Genomic DNA, 20,872 nt, shown 5'->3' with positions numbered 1-20,872 from the left:
GCTCCTAAAAGGCAGGACCCATGTTGTTTTCATCACAAAATTCATAGACAATGTCTAGATTCTCAACTAATAAATGTTAAATTGTAAAGGAATGTATACGTAAATAAATGAATATTTGGGGGGCATTTTGTCATAGAATGAGGTTAAAGTACATTTGCCAATATATACATATAATGATACCTCTAAAGGTGAATTACCTCACTTTACCCCATAACTATACAAAAGTACATTAGAAAACATCATTAGGAATTTATAATTCAAAGCATTAAAGTACTTATACAGATATATAGAGAGAGACTGAGGGAAGCCAGAATATGTGAGTCCAAAATATGCCATGTTGGCATACTGATTCTTTGGAACTGAAGGCATTTAAGAAACAGCAGTTGCAAGGACACTCTGACCCTCCTCTGTTTCCATTGTGTCTTTGCATTTTCCCCTATTAAAGACTTGATATGCGTCAAACAATCACCATAGTTCCAAGGCACATGAGACGGTAATATTCCTTCTGCCCTTAAAGAATAGCCATGAAAGGACTGCTGTTTAGGGCTAACTAAAATATTTAAGCAATAGCCAATAGTTACGGTGAGTAAATCAAATTGAAGGTATAGAGTTCAGGAAAAAATAAGGAATTTGGGGAGTCTAGATTCATTAGGTACATGTAGAGATCAAATAAGAACTATAAATCCATTGGGATATGCAGGAGGGCCAGAATCAGGAAATCTGGCCAGGGGAAACATATATGGTCATTGCCATTTTATAAGAAGGCTGTTCAATGAAACTTGCTTAGAATTTGGGGAATGTTAGTTAGCATTAATGCTTCATAAGCAGGAAAAAGAGCAGTGTACTCTGTGACAATTTATGGATACACAGATATAGAGGGCTCTGTAAGAGAAACATTAAATGAAATCTAGGATTGAAGGGGAATGCTAATTGCCATTTCTGATTCAAGAACACCAAAGCAGAGCTCTAAGGAATTAGAATGAATTTTTAAAAGTAATTCTTTTGATTAGCTACCTATTATTAGCCAACATCCCAGAAATATCCACCAGAAGGCACTCACACAAGTACTACAAAGCTTAAGTGTCAGCCACACTTAACACTCACCTGAGCTACATCTGTTACCTGTGCAGAAGCTCGTGTCTTGCATTCTTCGTTTCCTTTTACAAATCAATTCTATTTAATTCTGAAATTAAAGATGGTATAACACAATATAAACCTTAATCAGGAAAGGTGTGTTATTTAATCAGGAAAGATTCAAATCCCTTAGGAGGATCAGCATATAATAGAAATGCTTCAGTAAGGGACTTCTTTTTTTATTATTATTAAGGTATCATTGATAGACACTCTTATGAAGGTTTCACAAGAAAAACAATGTGGTTATGACATTCACCTTTATTATCGAGTCCCCCCCCATACCACATTGCAGTCAGTGTCCATCAGTGCAGTGAGAAACTTCTTACAATAAGGTGAAGGCAATCAAAGAGTTTAAAGGAGACAACACAAATTTAAGGAAACATGGTTCTGCTGACCACATGGCAAATATACAGTATTTTGAACATGATGTTCTCTGTACACAGAATGCAGTTTTTGACACACTTGCCCCTTTGTGCAATTGATTTCCAGCTCCAGTGCCATTTTTACCCCCAGGGAAGCCTTGCCTCATCCCAAGTAAGTTTCCTTTATTCTATGCTCTCCTACAATCTTGCCTTTTCCCTTTATGTCACTTAGTTCAACTTTTAGCTGTAAAATCCTTTATAAAATTATTTATTAATGTCTTCCTCCTCCACAAGACTGTAGAGATTATGTCTACCTTTGCTCACCATTTTAACTCTACCATCTAGAATGCAGCTTTTTACATGCTTGGAATTCAAAAATATTTCCTGAGTATACGAATGAATGAATGAATGAGTGAATGAATGCATGCCATTCCCAACAGAAGCAACAACTATACTTTTAACTCCAAGTTAAAAAAATAGAATATAATGCTGTTGTCGATAAAGACTGAACAGAGAGAAAACAGCAGAGAAAAAAAAGCCATAAGGAAATGAAAGAGAATCAAATAGACTACTACTGAAATTTCCCCTCAGAAAAAAAAGAATCAATAAAAATTGGTGACCTCCCTTTCTTCATGCAATGTGTCCTCTAAACCAGTTACTGAAATCAGACCATATAACAAGTGAGACAGTAATTCGCCTGTACTAACAAGGATGCTCTTAAGGGTGGTTTTAGTCATGTCATCAGTATGCCCAGTAGTGGCATCCCTCTGGAGCTTCCAGAGCTGGGAAAAAACTCAGTGAAAATGGTTAAAGAGCCAGGAAACACACAACCATGATTAAAGCCTAAAGGAATCAGGATTATTCCACCCCCAAGAAAAGCTGGCAGATTAAATCATGGAGTGGAGCAGCTAGGTACACTCCCCAGGAGCAACAGGTGAGCAGGGACTGGAGCTCAGCACGGGAAAGGCCGCTGGCCACCTCGGCTCCCGACATACACACCTCACCCACTGCCCACCCCTCAGGCGGCCTCATGCCTCTCAGGCTAGGCTTCGTCTGCCGCTTTACTCAGGGCTTTCATTATAAGTCCTACTTGTGAAAATTTTCTCTGACTACAGAAGTTTGACAAAAACTGTCTCATGACACTACTCTCATTCTCAGCAGCAGATTTGTATCGTTTGTCTCTGAAATCTTTTCAAAGCATTTGATTAAGACAGGCAGCCTCAAAGACAGGGTCTCAGATTTCTTTACTATCTTAAATCCAAAAGAAAATGTATTGTGTAGATGAGACACATATAGACTTGCCCTAATGTTGGGATATACACTCAAGAAGAAATGATTTTTTTTTTTTTTTTTTTTTAATAATTATTTTTTATTGAAGGGTAGTTGACACACAGTATTACATTACATGAGTTTCAAGTGTACAACACAGTGGTAGAACATTTATATACATAATTCTAGGTTCCAGCTATCACCCTACCAGGCTGTTACAATATCTTGACTATATTCCTTATGCTATACCTTACATCCCGGTTACTAATTTATTTTACCATTGGAAGTCTGTCCTTTTTTTTTTTTTTTTTGTGAGGGCATCTCTCATATTTATTGATCAAATGGTTGTTAACGACAATAAAATTCTGTATAGGGGAGTCAAAGCTCAATGCACAATCATTATTCCACCCCAAGCCTAATTTTTGTCAGTCTCCAATCTTCTGAGGCATAACAAACAAGTTTTTACATGTAGAACAAATTCTTACATAATGAATAAGTTACATAGTGAACAGTACAAGGGCAGTCATCACAGAAACTTTCGGTTTTGCTCATGCATTATGAACTATAAACAGTCAGTTCAAATATGAATACTCATTTGGTTTTTATACTTGATTTATATGTGGATACCACATTTCTCTCTTTATTATTATTATTTTTAATAAAATGCTGAAGTGGTAGGTAGATACAAGATAAAGGTAGAAAACATAGTTTAGTGTTGTAAGAGAGCACATGTAGATGATCAGGTGTGTGCCTGTAGACTATGTGTTAATCCAAGCTAGACCAGGGCAATAAAACATCCACGTATGCAGAAGATTTCTCTCAGAACGGGGGGGTGAGGTTCTAAGCCTCACCTCTGTTGATCCCCAATTTCTCACCTGATGGCCCCCCTGCGACTGTGCCTGTCTTAGGTTGTTCCTCCCTTGAGGAATCTTACCCGTCTCTGGGTAACCAGTCATCTTCCGGGGCCATACAGGGAAATGTGAAGTTGGTAAGTGAGAGAGAAGCCTTATTGTTTGAAAAAGTTAGCTTTTTACTTCTTTGCATATTTATGCCCTGTGGCTTCTATGCCCAGCATTTGTCTTGAGGTATCTTTACCACTTGGAAGAATTATGATACTCGGTAAATTTGATATGAGGCACGAATTCTATTTAAGGGTTGTAATTAGGAAGGAAGAAGAAAAGCTATAGAAGTAGCAGGCGGAAGAAAACTTGGGAAGATTGATTATTTCTTTGATATATCTTCTTGTAGAGTAACTTCAGCATGTATAGGTTTTAAGCTACTACTTAAATTGCACACACACATTAACATAATAGGAGTATAGTTACATAACCAAAGCATATCTGTAATTACCAGCCATCTGCAGTGAAACCAAGAAAACCAGTTAGGCACCTTAGGCATTTGTGAAAACTTATCTATGATATGGTGGATATTGTCCAAATGAACTTGAACAGTCTGAGAGAAATCAGACAAATTAAAACAACCCATTCCTGGGGACTGTTCACATGCCATATGTTCTTTTAACAATAAATAGTTTGTAGTTGTAAGACTTTGGAGCGCTACAATTTGCACTTCTCCAAATTCTTGGTTGAGTTCCAACAGTATAGATCCAGTCCAATTTTGTTGTTTTACTATATGCACAGGCCAGCTTAGATATCTCCTTCCTCATTCCCATGGCAGGTCCAGGAACTGGTGGGATGAGTGCATCTACAGCTGTAGCAGTGCGTGGATCTTTGTTGGGGTTTTTTGATGATCATCTTCTGGCATGAGTCTTCCAGAGGGTGCAGATGTTGGAAGTTCTTTTTCATATCGTATCTTAGTTCATTTTTGGGGTAGCCCAATTAGGCTTTGATCCTCTGTATAAACACAAACAGACCCTTTGCCTACACTTTTATATGCCCTTTATACCCTTGTGTAGAACTCGTTGGAGGTTACCACACAGGAACTGCCCTTTTTTTTTTTTTTTTTTTTGCTATCACTAATCTACACTTACATGACGAATATTATGTTTACTAGGCTCTCCCCTATACCAGGTCTCCCCTATAAACCCCTTTACAGTCACTGTCCATCAGCATAGCTAAATGTTGTAGAATCACTACTTGCCTTCTCTGTGTTGTACAGCCCTCCCTTTTCTCCTACCCCCCCATGCATGTTAATCTTAATACCCCCCTACTTCTCCCCCCCTTATCCCTCCCTACCCACCCATCCTCCCCAGTCCCTTTCCCTTTGGTACCTGTTAGTCCATTCTTGAGTTCTGTGATTCTGCTGCTGTTTTGTTCCTTCAGTTTTTCCTTTGTTCTTATATTCCACAGATAAGTGAAATCATTTGGTATTTCTCTTTCTCCGCTTGGCTTGTTTCACTGAGCATAATACCCTCCAGCTCCATCCATGTTGCTGCAAATGATTGGATTTGCCCTTTTCTTATAGCTGAGTAGTATTCCATTGTGTATATGTACCACATCTTCTTTATCCATTCATCTATTGATGGACATTTAGGTTGCTTCCAATTCTTGGCTATTGTGAATAGTGCTGCAATAAACATAGGGGTGCATCTGTCTTTCTCAAACTTGATTGCTGCATTCTTAGGGTAAATTCCTAGGAGTGGAATTCCTGGGTCAAATGGTAAGTCTGTTTTGAGCATTTTGATGTACCTCCATACTGCTTTCCACAATGGTTGAACTAACTTACATTCCCACCAGCAGTGTAGGAGGGTTCCCCTTTCTCCACAGCCTCGCCAACATTTGTTGTTGTTTGTCTTTTGGATGGCAGCCATCCTTACTGGTGTGAGGTGATACCTCATTGTAGTTTTAATTTGCATTTCTCTGATAATTAGCGATGTGGAGCATCTTTTCATGTGTCTGTTGGCCATCTGTATTTCTTTTTTGGAGAACTGTCTGTTCAGTTCCTCTGCCCATTTTTTAATTGGGTTATTTGTTTTTTGTTTGTTGAGGCGTGAGAGCTCCTTATATATTCTGGACGTCAAGCCTTTATCGGATGTGTCATTTTCAAATATATTCTCCCATACTGTAGGGATCCTTCTTGTTCTATTGATGGTGTCTTTTGCTGTACAGAAGCTTTTCAGCTTAATATAGTCCCACTTACTCATTTTTGCTGTTGTTTTCCTTGCCCGGGGAGATATGTTCAAGAAGAGGTCACTCATGTTTATGTCTAAGAGGTTTTCGCCTATGTTTTCTTCCAAGAGTTTAATGGTTTCATGGCTTACATTCAGGTCTTTGATCCATTTTGAGTTTACTTTTGTATATGGGGTTAGACAATGGTCCAGTTTCATTCTCCTACATGTAGCTGTCCAGTTTTGCCAGCACCACCTGTTGAAGAGACTGTCATTTCGCCATTGTATGTCCATGGCTCCTTTATCAAATATTAATTGACCATATATGTCTGGGTTAATGTCTGGATTCTCTAGTCTGTTCCATTGGTCTGTGGCTCTGTTCTTGTGCCAGTACCAAATTGTCTTGATTACTATGGCTTTATAGTAGAGCTTGAAATTGGGGAGTGAGATCCCCCCTACTTTATTCTTCTTTCTCAGGATTGCTTTGGCTATTCAGGGTCTTTGGTGTTTCCATATGAATTTTTGAATTATTTGTTCCAGTTCATTTAAGAATGTTGCTGGTAGTTTCATAGGGATTGCATCAAATCTGTATATTGCTTTGGGCAGGATGGCCATTTTAACGATATTAATTCTTCCTAGCCACGAGCATGGGATGAGTTTCCATCTGTTAGTGTCCCCTTTAATTTCTCTTAAGAGTGACTTGTAGTTTTCAGAGTATAAGTCTTTCACTTCTTTGGTTAGGTTTATTCCTAGGTATTTTATTTTTTTTGATGCAATTGTGAATGGAGTTGTTTTCCTGATTTCTCTTTCTGTTGGTTCATTGTTAGTATATAGGAAAGCCACAGATTTCTGTGTGTTGATTTTGTATCCTGCAACTTTGCTGTATTCCGATATCAGTTCTAGTAGTTTTGGGGTGGAGTCTTTAGGGTTTTTTATGTACAGTATCATGTCATCTGCAAATAGTGACAGTTTAACTTCTTCTTTACCAATCTGGATTCCTTGTATTTTTTTATTTTGTCTGATTGCCGTGGCTAGGACCTCCAGTACTATGTTAAATAACAGTGGAGAGAGTGGGCATCCCTGTCTAGTTCCCGATCTCAGAGGAAATGCTTTCAGCTTCTCGCTGTTCAATATAATGTTGGCTGTGGGTTTATCATAGATGGCCTTTATTATGTTGAGGTACTTGCCCTCTATTCCCATTTTGCTGAGAGTTTTTAACATGAATGGATGTTGAACTTTGTCCAATGCTTTTTCAGCATCTATGGAGATGATCATGTGGTTTTTGTCTTTCTTTTTGTTGATGTGGTGGATGATGTTGATGGACTTTCGAATGTTGTACCATCCTTGCATCCCTGGAATGAATCCCACTTGGTCATGGTGTATGATCCTTTTGATGTATTTTTGAATTCGGTTTGCTAATGTTTTGTTGAGTATTTTTGCATCTACGTTCATCAGGGATATTGGTCTGTAGTTTTCTTTTTTGGTGGGGTCTTTGCCTGGTTTTGGTATTAGGGTGATGTTAGCTTCATAGAATGAGTTTGGGAGTATCCCCTCCTCCTCTATTTTTTGGAAAACTTTAAGGAGAATGGGTATTATGTCTTCCCTGTATGTCTGATAAAATTCCGAGGTAAATCCATCTGGCCCGGGGGTTTTGTTCTTTGGTAGTTTTTTGATTACCTCTTCAATTTCGTTGCTGGTAATTGGTCTGTTTAGATTTTCTGTTTCTTCCTGGGTCAATCTTGGAAGGTTATATTTTTCTAGGAAGTTGTCCATTTCTCCTAGGTTTCCCAGCTTGTTAGCATATAGGTTTTCATAGTATTCTCCAATAATTCTTTGCATTTCCGTGGGGTCCGTCGTGATTTTTCCTTTCTCGTTTCTGATACTGTTGATTTGTGTTGACTCTCTTTTCTTCTTAATAAGTCTGGCTAGAGGCTTATCTATTTTGTTTATTTTCTCGAAGAACCAGCTCTTGGTTTCATTGATTTTTGCTATTGTTTTATTCTTCTCAATTTTATTTATTTCTTCTCTGATCTTTATTATGTCCCTCCTTCTGCTGACCTTAGGCCTCATCTGTTCTTCTTTTTCCAATTTCGATAATTGTGACATTAGACCATTCATTTGGGATTGCTCTTCCTTTTTTAAATATGCTTGGATTGCTATATACTTTCCTCTTAAGACTGCTTTTGCTGTGTCCCACAGAAGTTGGGGCTTAGTGTTGTTGTTGTCATTTGTTTCCATATATTGCTGGATCTCCATTTTGATTTGGTCATTGATCCATTGATTATTTAGGAGCGTGTTGTTAAGCCTCCATGTGTTCGTGAGCCTCTTTGCTTTCTTTGTACAGTTTATTTCTAGTTTTATGCCTTTGTGGTCTGAAAAGTTGGTTGGTAGGATTTCAATCTTTTGGAATTTTCTGAGGCTCTTTTTGTGGCCTAGTATGTGGTCTATTCTGGAGAATGTTCCATGTGCACTTGAGAAGAATGTATATCCCGCTGCTTTTGGATGTAGAGTTCTATAGATGTCTATTAGGTCCATCTGCTCTACTGTGTTGTTCAGTGCTTCCGTGTCCTTACTTATTTTCTGCCCAGTGGATCTATCCTTTGGGGTGAGTGGTGTGTTGAAGTCTCCTAGAATGAATGCATTGCAGTCTATATCCCCCTTTAGTTCTGTTAGTATTTGTTTCACATATGCTGGTGCTCCTGTGTTGGGTGCATATATATTTAGAATGGTTATATCCTCTTGTTTGACTGAGCCCTTTATCATTATGTAGTGTCCTTCTTTATCTCTTGTTACTTTCTTTGTTTTGAAGTCTATTTTGTCTGATATTAGTACTGCAACCCCTGCTTTCTTCTCACTGTTGTTTGCTTGAAATATGTTTTTCCATCCCTTGACTTTTAGTCTGTACATGTCTTTGGGTTTGAGGTGAGTTTCTTGTAAGCAGCATATAGATGGGTCTTGCTTTTTTATCCATTCTGTTACTCTGTGTCTTTTGATTGGTGCATTCAACCCATTAACATTTAGGGTGACTATTGAAAGATATGTACTTATTGCCATTGCAGGCTTTAAATTCGTGGTTACCAAAGGTTCAAGGTTAGCCTCTTTAGTATCTTACTGCCTAACTTAGCTCGCTTATTGAGCTGTTATATACACTGTCTGGAGATTCTTTTCTTCTCTCCCTTCTTGTTCCTCCTCCTCGATTCTTCATATGTTGGGTGTTTTGTGCTGTGCTCTTTCTAGGAGTGCTCCCATCTAGAGCAGTCCCTGTAAGATGTTCTGTAGAGGTGGTTTGTGGAAAGCAAATTCCCTCAGCTTTTGTTTGTCTGGGAATTGTTTAATCCCACCGTCATATTTGAATGATAGTCGTGCTGGATACAGTATCCTTGGTTCAAGGCCCTTCTGTTTCATTGTATTAAATATATCATGCCATTCTCTTCTGGCCTGTAGGGTTTCTGTTGAGAAATCTGACGTTAGCCTGATGGGTTTCCCTTTATAGGTGACCTTTTTCTCTCTAGCTGCCTTTAACACTCTTTCCTTGTCCTTGATCTTTGCCATTTTAATTATTATGTGTCTTGGTGTTGCCCTTCTTGGATCCTTTCTGTTGGGGGTTCTGTGTATTTCCGTGGTATGTTTGATTACTTCCTCCCCCAGTGTGGGGAAGTTTTCAGCAATTATTTCTTCTAAGATACTTTCCATCTCTTTGCCTCTCTCTTCTTCTTCTGGGACCCCTATAATACGGATATTGCTCCTTTTAGATTGGTCACACAGTTCTCTTAATATTGTTTCATTCCTGGAGATCCTTTTGTCTCTCTCTATGTCAGCTTCTATGCGTTCCTGTTCTCTGATTTCAATTCCATCAATGGCCTCTTGCATTCTATCCATTCTGCTTATAAACCCTTCCAGAGTTTGTTTCATTTCTGCGATCTCCTTTCTGGCATCTGTGATCTCTTTCCGGACTTCATCCCATTTTTCTTGCGTGTTTCTCTGCATCTCTGTCAGCATGTTTATGATTCTTATTTTGAATTCTTTGTCAGGAAGACTGGTTAGGTCTGTCTCCTTCTCTGGTGTTGTCTCTGTGATCTTTGTCTGCCTGTAGCTTTGCCTTTTCATGGTGATAGGAATAGTCTGCAGAACTGGGACGAGTGACGGCTGGAAGGACTTCCTTTCTTGTTGGTTTGTGGCCCTCCTCTCCTGGGAGAACAGCGGCCTCTAGTGGCTTGTGCTGCGCAGCTGCGCGCAGACAGGGTTTCTGCTTCCTGCCCGGCTGCTATGGAGTTAATCTCCGCTGTTGCTGTGGGCGTGGCCTGGCTCGGGCAGCTACTCCAAAATGGTGGAGTCGCGTTGGAGCAGGAGCTGCTGGGAGGCTATTTATCTCCGTAAGGGGCCTCCCTGCTCCCTGCAGCCCAGGGGTTAGGGTGCCCAGAGATCCCGGATTCCCTACCTCTGGATTAAGTGGCCCGCCCTGCCCCTTTAAGACTTCCAAAAAGCACCCGCCAAAACAAAACAACGACCACAAAAAAAAACAAGAAAAAAAAATTTTTTTAATAAAAAAAAAAAAAAATTTTTAATTAAAAAAAAAAAAGGTGGTCGTTCATTTTTCTTTATTCTCCGGTGCCAGCCTCAGGCCTCTGCTCACCGGTCTTTCTGCCCTGTTTCCCTAATATTGGGGTCCCTGTCCCTTTAAGACTTCCAAAAAGCGCTCGCCAAAACAAAGCAGCAAAAAAGCAAAAAAAAAAATGGTCGCGCGCTTTTCTTATGTCCTCTGTCGCCCAGCCTCCAGTGCCTGCTCACTGTTCTTGCTGCCCTGTTTTCCCAGTATCGAGGGCCCTGCACTCTGTCCCGGATGGCGGGGGCTGGGTGTTCGGCAGTCCTGGGCTCCGTCTCCCTCCCGCTCTGCCTGCTCTTCTCCCGCCGGGAGCTGGGGGGAGGGGCGCTCGGCTCCCGCGGGGCCGGGGCTTGTATCTTACCCCCTTCGCGAGGCGCTGGGTTCTCTCAGGTCCGGATGTGGTCTGGATATTGTCCTGTGTCCTCTGGTCTTTATTCTAGGAAGGGTTGTCTTTGTTATATTTTCATAGATATATGTTGTTTTGGGAGGAGATTTCCGCTGCTCTACTCACGCCGCCATCTTCCGCCCCACCCAAGAAGAAATGATTTTTAAGGGGACTGATGACAGGTTACGTTGAAAAAATATAAATTTGTTTTCCTATCTTTTTAAGCTCTCCATCAGTTGCAGTCCTGATTAGAGACAGGTGAATTAAGATGGAGAAGATGAGGTTGCAACATCCCTTACAAACATAAGATACCATGTCCTTGAAATTACACAAGGTCATCAGTGTTTACTGAGCTGCATATGATAACCAACTTATTATATGAACTTTCTCTCCTATCCTTGGGCTTCTTTTCCCCAGGGAAACAATGGCTGATACTGGCAAGTACCAAAATAACAGCAGAAAAGCTCAAAGGGAATGAGGTGAGTGGTATTCAGAATATCTTATCTGACTTCAGTATGTGTAGCCACTGATAGGGCTGTAGGATATTTTCAAGCAGAACGATTATTTTCCTTTACTGGTTCACCACCCCAGACCATCATTAAGAACCTGTGATTTGGGACTTCATTCACATAGTCTACAGAACAGTGCTTAATAGACTTCATTAAATTCAAGGTGTTGCATGAATTCTTTTTCCTTTTACATAATACTGCCAATCTGATACTCAGTCAGATATAGAATTATTATTAATTTAAGATTTGTTATAAATCTTAAAGCCTAGTACAACAGTTTATGCAAAGTCCAGAAACTTATATTATGAATATTCAAGTAAATTTATTTTAACATCAATGAAGGAATAAACAACATATAAAGCTACCAGGGAATCAAAACTCTTAACTACTTTTATCTAGGAAATTTTTTAATGAAGCCCTTACCAGAGTCACAGTTCTTTACAAAGAGAAGCTAGAGGCATGTTCTTAAAATTCTATGATTATACTCTGAATTTTAGTTCTGTGTTTGTGTATGCATATGCATACATGTGTTAAGTGAAGGGGATAGGATTTTCCCCCCACAGGAGTCAAATTAATGTTTGAAAATGTGTAAGATCCATCTGCACTTAAAAATTAGAACCAAAAGGAAAAATATAAAAAACATCAATTAAGAGGGGATTGATTAAAAACTGACTCACAACCTTAAGTGCATAGTTCAAATATTCTAATAAGCCACATAGTCCCTTTGTGTGATTTCATTTTTATCACACAGAACTTAACAGAACAAAAGTTAGGAGTATCAAACATCTACCATCACTCAAGTGAAAATAGACACCAATTTTCTTTTTAAAAATCCAAGCAACTTTGGACTCAGTGCTAACAGTTTTTTTTCATGTGACCAATTTTGTAGCATCATTTCCTAGAACCAATTGATTTAAAACTGCCACAGTATTTCATCTTTTGGTCTGCATTTATAGAACAGATTGGGGGAAAAAATGCCTATGTCAGAGTCCAAATAGAAAGAATTTATGCAATGCTTCCAAGTTTCTAATTGTATAAATATTCATGTTTCCATACTGCATGTAATAATTAAAGTAGTGTGTTCTACTTCAAGAAAACCCGTATTTCATATTCAATGTTACCCATAGTAACATGGACTAAAAGTGCATTTCTGTGCTGTTACACATGCTTTTCATTTAGTGTCTAAAAATGATAGAGCCTTGTGATAGGCAACCAAAAAAAGCAAGCTGACAGAAAAAGACCTTGCAAGTATAGTATCTTTTTTAATAAATGTTTTTATCAAATAGATTAAACTTCAAATTTAACCAGGTCAGGGCTGCCTCCTGAAAGCTGCATAGGCAACTTTCACCCAAATTTGCGACAATCAAAGTGTCCCCTATCCACAAGACAGAGGAATAAATGTATAAGAAACACAATTGTCTGGGAGTCTAAAGGAAATGTACTTCCCTATTGTGAAAGGTCTTCAAAGAATCTTATAAATAAATGGGTGTGAATCTCTAATAACTCATTGGCCCTCCATGGTTTTCCTTGTCCTTGTTATCCTCTTCCCACTTTGCTCCCTCTGCATCCACAGTCAAATTAGGTAAGTGGGAGGTGATCAAGCCACCTAGTGCTTCCTGATAAATGGAACTAAAACTGCAAAATTAGGACAATAACCTCAGAGAAATGGGGCTATTTTTCCACAATGGTTACCTCTAATTTGCCTCCACCAAATGCCAAAAAATGTGCTGGACATCTCATACATTGCCACTAGTTCTCCTGTCACTCATAACCTTGTGACATACATAGCAGAGACAGCCGCAAAAGCCAGGACTCTCTGACTTCAAAGCCCATGTTCTCTCCACCATGCCAAATGTCCCACCCTTGGGGCCTGTCCTGGAGCTCCAAAGAGGTACAGGGTTCCAATGTTCCAGCTGAATTCGATGACTGAGTGAAACAGGTTTGCATAGCCACAGAGCCAAAAACAGAAGACCATTTCTTGTCTATTTAGAAGCATACCTCTTAAAGGTCAGTTGTACTCAACACAAATATGATACAATGATTTTACAGAACAGGATCCCATTCACACAGATAATAGAGCTAATTGAACTAAAGAATCATATGAAAAAGATTGCCTATGGTTGCAGTTATCTATGTAATAGAAAAGCAGAACTCTTCATTTCAAGATGTTTAAATGTGAAGAGGGCCAAGAGGATGTGCAAGCAGCCCAGGTGACACCTTTGCCTGTACCTGGGATCTCCGGTGACCAGCCTAACGTGGAGGAATGACACAATATGAAAGGTGCCAGTGTTAATCCTACTGCACCTCACAATCAGGCCTGTCTTCAAGGTCAAGTCCACTTTTACTTTAACATAACCTTAGGTGGCTCTGTTAACAGCTCTGTCCCTCCAGAGCACCGAGATTTCCCCCTGTGCCCTGGGTGGACCATCAGACACTTGACCTAGCTTAACAGATTAAATACATGGTTCCTGGGCAGTAAGAAGTTCTGCTTGTGTACAACAAAAGAAAGGTTGTCCTATTTCTTATTGAGCAGAACCCAGTTACTCTTATTTATTTCATTAACACTAGAATATTATTACAACTTTTGCTAAAAAGATATTCACAAAAGAAATTAATGCAAATGAAACCCTACAGTTTTGATTAATAATAAAATAAAGAAAACGACTATGCTTTAATACCACTCTTACCATGTAGATTTGTGAATTACAGCAAATTGGCCTGATACAATTATTAAACCTTATTAATAAAATTCCCCAAGGACAAGGCCTTGATATTATATTATAATAATAATAATAATACTTAAAATAATCCTGAGATTATTTTAAATGAGGTTAATCTTGGTTTATTCCATTGTACTTTTTCAAATCATTTACGGTGCTTAATAGGGATACTAATATGTTCTGAGGACTTGTCACACAAGGACACTCATTATTACCAGATAAACACACATTGCGAGATATTTGGAGCTGACATTAGGGTAATGCTCTCACACTGGACAATATCTGTTATAAATTCATTGTGACAATAAAGACAATAATTTGGCCACGAATTTGTTCCAGTTGCATGCAGTATTGACATTATGGGTAGAAAACAGCCCTACAAGAGTAAACCAGACAGCAAAAAATTACATACATTTAAAACACCATAATATAACATGCTATAGGAATATTTTTCTTGGACAATGACTATTATATCAGTATGTTCGAGCATTTATGTTAAGTGTATTTCTATCATTCATATTGTTGGAAAGAAGTGCCATCTTAAACGCTCTGAAAAGTTTTATAAAAGATTAAACAGCTCTCAAATGACTATGAAAACTAACATAGCTTGTGCTTTCTCCAACAGCCACACTCAGAAGCTTCATCTGATTTTCAACAACTAATTTCCTAGGTTACAAAACTTGTCCTAAAGTTTCCAATTAGCTGTTTTTTAGGGTTCTGGTTTGATAATTACTATAAACTCCATAAGAAATGCAGTATTTCCAGCCCAGAATGAGTGGCACACCTGTGTCCTCTGCACAGCCTGGTCCCCTGGAATGTCCCAGTGGGTGTTACCCAACCTATTGTGTCTTTTGGGTCTCCTCCATTCACAGAGGGACACAAATGGAAACATTTTGATGTATGTTAATTGATGTCTGTCCAAGCATATGAAGCAATAATCCACAGGGGCCACAGAAGCATTTACAAGGCAAAGTCAAGGGAACAATCAAAGTTTTGAGTGGATTATTTCAAGTCCACTTGCAGCTTTTCATCCTGCCACAATGATACTATAAATAAAGCAAAGAAATTTTTGTTCTCACCTAATCCCCTCTATTATATGGCCTTGTACGCTGTCTCACGCAATTGGTACAGTCCACGCCGCAAGCTCACCATGAGGCCAGGTAGCTTACACATCTGTCTCCTGGCCTTACACCATAATTCGATGGGACCTTGAGGGCCTGACATGTCCCTGTTAGATGAATCACTGAAGTATCAGAAAAGAAGCTGTGAAACAAAAAAAACAAAAAGGTTTGGAAAGTTGAAGCTGACATATACCAAAAGCATTCTCAGGAAAAACCAAGAACAGCTATCTCTAAGCTGTTGCTCAGGGAAACACTTTAGGTTTTGCTTCCATATGGCCAAAATAGAAATAAAGAGTACTCATACGTATAATATGGTATCCTATGCTTTTCCTTCCAACTGAATGAAAAGCAAGTGGTAGCTGCCTGTTAATGAAGAATGAGCCATGTGTAATCACAGCACAACTGGTGTCAACTGCTGTCTAGCCATTTCAGCTGCTGCAGTCATCAGTATATCTGAGCACCAAGAATGGGCATGAATTGACTCCCTCCTATGTGGGTCCTCATTTATACAAAAGGCCTCATGGCATTAGCAACTCTGTTTATTCATTTAACTTCTTGGAATGACATAAATATACATTTGTAATAATAAATATAAATAAAGCAACACCTCCCATTTCAGCTGCCTTTAGTCATTACAATTCTGTCCTTTAAAAAAATCAAAGAAGTGTGAGTATACAATGAGTGTGCACATGTGCACGAGTGTCTCTTGCATACATCCCTTCTCCCTGGCAGAAAGCCCACATCACTATTTGCTTATGACACAAAGCTAACAAATCATGCTTAATTTAAGACAGACAATAGGGAGTCAACATATTAGTAACACGGTAAATATAAGTTGATAAGGGAAGTATTTAATTTGTTCTCATGCCACCACCCTAGAAGAATGGGTATGTAGACATTTTATAAAGGTTATTTGGAAATCACCCAGGCCATAAAGGACTAGGGTTTAAGACAATAATCTCAGCATTATACACACTGGAAACATGAAATAACTATCTGTTAAACTAATGAACAGACATCAGAAAAGTACAACTGTGTGTGCATGTGTGTGTTTTCACTCAGTTGACTCTTAAAGGGATAGGAAGAAGGAAATTTAAGAAAGATTATTCCAACATAAGACTGGACAGGTGGAATCAATGTCTATATTACTGCCTGTCAACTCTAGTTCTTTTAACTTACAAAACAGAAAACAAAACATAAAAAAAGAGACCAAAAAAGGGATTGGTTGTCCCTGGGACGGATGTTCATCCAATGACTAGGAAGTTGGGGGAGGTCACAGGGTCATGTTCCTTTCCCAGGACTATGGCATGACAAGATTTCCTAAATAGGATGCGAGTAGGACAGGCGATAAAAAGGAGTTATAAAGGCATTATCAAGATAAAGTTTGAAAGAAATGGCGGAAATAGTTACTCAAAAATCTGGACCAAAAATGACCTGCTTTTCCAGAAAATGTTCATAGCATCTGAGTAGGATCAGTTTTATGCCCAGACAGACATTTGATAATCTGGGGAAGGGCCAGGATTATCCCAATTCAAACACACATGAAGTAGACTGTATCCAGTGTCACCTTCAGGGGCTGCCACCTAGAAGTAGGCTTTGGTTCATAAGCCCTCATCTTCCCCAAACCATTATTCTAGGAATGGAAGGCAGACTCATTCTGAAAGTCGTGCTGTGTGTAACCAGTAGAGAGACTGGTCTGACCTGACACGTTGCCGCAGCCACCCCTGGTTTGTTTGGTAAAGGCTGAGGATTGTTCTAACAGGGAAAGGTAAGGGAATCGATCTTTTTCATGAAGTCAGAAGCTGCCCTGGCTGCTGAGCCTGCCCAACTTTACTACCAGTTTTAGTCTTGAGCAGAAGCTGAGGTTGGATTTGGAAAGGTAAAGGTGTTAGTATAAAGACTGATCCTGGAAAAAAGGGGCTTCCATTGTCCACGGACTTACGTCCAAAATCTTTAGCCTGGCTCATCAGGCTGGTCTATGATCACTTCTCTCTATTCTTCTACATGCGTTCAGCAGTCAGTTCATCCCTCCTAGGCCTGGACATTTGCAGCTCTGTGCACTTGCATGTACAGTTCACTCTGCCTGGTTTGCCCTGCGCTCCCTTTTCCAACTTTTCCAACTAATGAATTCCTGCTAATGAAGCCCCAGATCAAATACCATGTCCCTTTTCTAGCTCTTCTGTATTCCCCAGGCACTTCCACATTCTTTAGCACAGCACTTTTCACACTATACCAGTTATTTAACTGTACACAACTGCGCTGTCAGACACTGAGTGCCTAAGGATCAGGACATTTTCTTATTTATCTTTATGTTATTAGCGTAGTGCCTAGCATATAGCAGGAACTCAACAGATGTTTTTATAAGGAAAAGAAAAGATGCAGTTTAGAGAATTAGGAAAATATTCATATTTAAAATATTTAACAGAAGATTTTGGACAGTTTTGAATGACCAAATCCATTCACCTCCCAATAGAACACATCTAAGCTTCTCAATGGAAGGAAAAAAATATTTAAAGTTGCAATAGTGTGAGCATAGTTTTTAAATGAAAGGAAGGCAACAGTGTGGAAGCATCATAACCCTAGAAGGGAGGACACCCCCTCACACCCATAAGCGTGTCAGCCAAAGAAAGAAGCCCTAAAGATGGGCTTTGCCATTGAATGAAGGACATCAAGGTTAAACATCATTAAAAGAGACAATAAATGATGCCAACGGGTGTGACATTTCTAACAGGCAGTGAAAGTTAATAGCAGCAGCAATACAAAGTGGCAAGCAGACTGGATCAGAACAGCGCCAGTGTTGCCGAGTGATTCTCATGGCCTCACAATGTGCAGTAGGAGTTAACAATAAGGAGTCTCAAGTCTGGACCCCCAGTTTGACTTCTACATTCTCCAAGTATGTGACCCTAGGAAAATTTCTTATTCTCTGTGTTACTTAAAGAATGAGGATACTGATAACATTCTCCTGTCTTCTCATTCCATTGCTATGAGCTTAAATGAGGTCATACAGGTCAGGATGCAGAACACTGCCTGTCAAAAGTTATCTTGATAATCTTTCTTTAGGAGGGGCTGTTGCAGCCAAGTATAGGCTGTGTATGTTATAATACCAGAGTCGTTTTTTTTTAATTAAGGTATCACTGATATACAATCTTATGAAGGTTTCACATGAACAACATTGTGGTTTCAACATTCACCCATATTATCAAGTCCCCACCACATACCCCATTACAGTCGCTGCCCATGAGGGTAGTAAGATGCTATAGTCACTACTTGTCTTCTCTGTGCTATACTGCCTTCCCCAGGACCTTCCTATATTGTATAATACCACAGTCTTAGGGCCATAAGACAAAGATGTACAACCAGAGAGTAATCTCTGCTTTAAACAAACCAAAGGATTTGATAACCAGTGAATCCCTTAAAACATGTTTTTTATTTTGTTTTGTTTTGTTTTGTTTTGTTTTGTTTGCATGCACAGAGGAAAAAAAGTAAAGTAAGCTACAGGGGCTACTTGATGCCCAAGCTATGAAGCAAAGGAAGTCAAATTCTTCAGGAGACCTGGAAAGGGAATATCTGCAGGAATGTGCTCTGACGGTTTCACCATTCTTCCATCTGTACACAAACTAACAGTCACGAATAAAAGACAACTGAGGCTTCGAAACAAAGCAGACCTGGATTTAAACCCTGGCTCTAATTTAACTACGTATAAGAATGGAAAAAATAGGCCGATAGCCTGGGGCTTCTAAGATATAGCATTCCTGGGAAATTGACCTTTGATTCACCTTGTTTCACAAAGCACTCAAAAATCTGCTGGGGTTATTTTGTACCAGTGACTTGCAGATGGTCACATAGATTTTTTTTTTTTAAAGCTCATCTGGCAGGATCATCGTGCTGTGTAGCACGGACCGGCTGCACCTGTAACTCCATCTGCGAGTGCACCGTGTTGCCTCCTGCTTTGTATAATTGGTACCATAAGCCTCTATATCTTTTGTGATTAAAGGAACTTCATATCCTTTCACTTATGTCTTTGGTGTCTCTCCATCATTCATTTCATTCTACTGTGACTGCTCTATTGTGACAACCACATATTATCTATGTGACCCTAGACAAATTACTTAAACTTCTGAGTCCCAGTCCCTCATCTGCAGTACCTGGCATGTAATAACAGCTCGACAAATGATAGCAATGATTACAAAATGGTTTTTTATACTCTCTTAACTTCAACATCTTTTATCTTTGTTTACATTCTTTCTTACTTCATATACTTAATCAGTTACCAAGTCGTATCAGTTTATCCTTCAAGATAAATTGATTCTATGAGCCTTCCTTTTCATTTCCATAGGTTTATAAAACACTGTATATTGTTTTGGAAATTTACAATGCACATTAATATATTAAAGAATAACAATTCCTAAAGAAAAAAACTTTGTTTAGCATAGTATTTGCCAAGTGAAATTGCCTGTGGAACTATTTTTTTTTTCTCTCCAATGGTACATCTCTTCAGAACTTTAAAAATCTGTGTTTCCTGGCACACAGTTTGAAAAACCCCAGTGTAACAATTGAAGCAAAAACTCCTGAATCTGTATGTAACCCCATATTCATTTCCTCCACCCACTAAATCTTTAGTGCATCATCTTACCTACTTTCCTCCATAAAACCTCTACCAAACTACTCATTAATTTTTTTCTTAATGGATTCTACATTTCCTATATTAAACTTTTTCAACTTTTTCTACCCAGCCCTAAATCCCCTCCCCAGCCAATCCTGGAAAGGCAGCATCCCCTTCCCACCCTGAGAGTCAGCTAAACCTGGTTTCCCTTAACAATTGGAGTCTGAAGGACCTTCTCTCTCTGTACATATAGAATATTAAATTTGACTTTTAACTATTTTTTTTGTTATTTAAAACATGAACAACTTTATATATTCAGTCTCTTCAACTAAATTATTAACTCCTTGATCATGTCTCCATGTCTTCATATACTGTACATCTTCTAACACAGTACCTAATATATAGCATTAATGCAAAACTGTTGATATGCTTTAAAGGAATTGTCTTCTCTCTAGTAATGTAAATAGGCATCTAAGTACTTCAGGTACTGCAAGAAATCACGTATTTTTAGCAGTCCGTGGTGACTGTAGTCAGATAACACAAATATTCAAAAGCTGGACTGGAAAGCTTTGAAAAGAAATTGAATTATTCTGAAGTTTTAAACTTGTCCAATATGAAACTAAGAGCACACTATAGGCCATGAAAAGTTTTGACCTATTCAGAATAGAGTCACAATAAATGAAAGTGGTTTTCTACTTAAGTTTACAATGATAAGTAATGATACCAAATATGGATGTTAGTGAGAGTAGTAACAATATATTCCTAAAGGATTTTACTTTTTTAAATTTGACTCATTTTATCTTGATATAGGTTATAAAACTAATATACATTTACACTCATATTTATGCTGTAAATTTTATTTTAAAAATCTACCTTTGTAGAAATACCACCTACGAGTGTCATTCTTGCTTTTCTCACCAGATATGACAAGATTCCAGATTTTTGGTTCTAACACAGAATTACAACTAATGATCTTAAATCAAGCCATTCGGTCACCAAGACAAATAAGTTCTGTGGCTCCATACTTGCCTTCTCACTCCACTATGTGAAAATCAACATAACCTCAGGAAAGCCAAGGGAGCAGATTGGCTTTATGTAG

At 38.8% G+C, this 20,872-nt stretch overlaps 1 long non-coding RNA gene across 3 annotated transcripts in view; it reads right to left on the bottom strand.

Annotated features, from left to right (window-relative positions):
• LOC118930950 (uncharacterized) overlaps positions 1–20,872 on the bottom strand; it is a 382,945-nt gene that overhangs the window by 49,612 nt on the left and 312,461 nt on the right. For all 3 annotated transcript variants that reach the window (XR_008997854.1, XR_005032218.2, XR_008997855.1), the window contains one exon: positions 15,129–15,312. This is a non-coding gene — a long non-coding RNA (uncharacterized LOC118930950). The remainder of the gene's footprint in view (positions 1–15,128; positions 15,313–20,872) is intronic.

The sequence above is a fragment of the Manis pentadactyla genome, chromosome 5, assembly GCF_030020395.1.
Source record: "Manis pentadactyla isolate mManPen7 chromosome 5, mManPen7.hap1, whole genome shotgun sequence".
Lineage (NCBI taxonomy): Eukaryota > Metazoa > Chordata > Mammalia > Pholidota > Manidae > Manis > Manis pentadactyla.
Note: the sequence above shows the minus strand (reverse complement) of the source record. Positions and strands in the feature narration are given on the sequence as shown.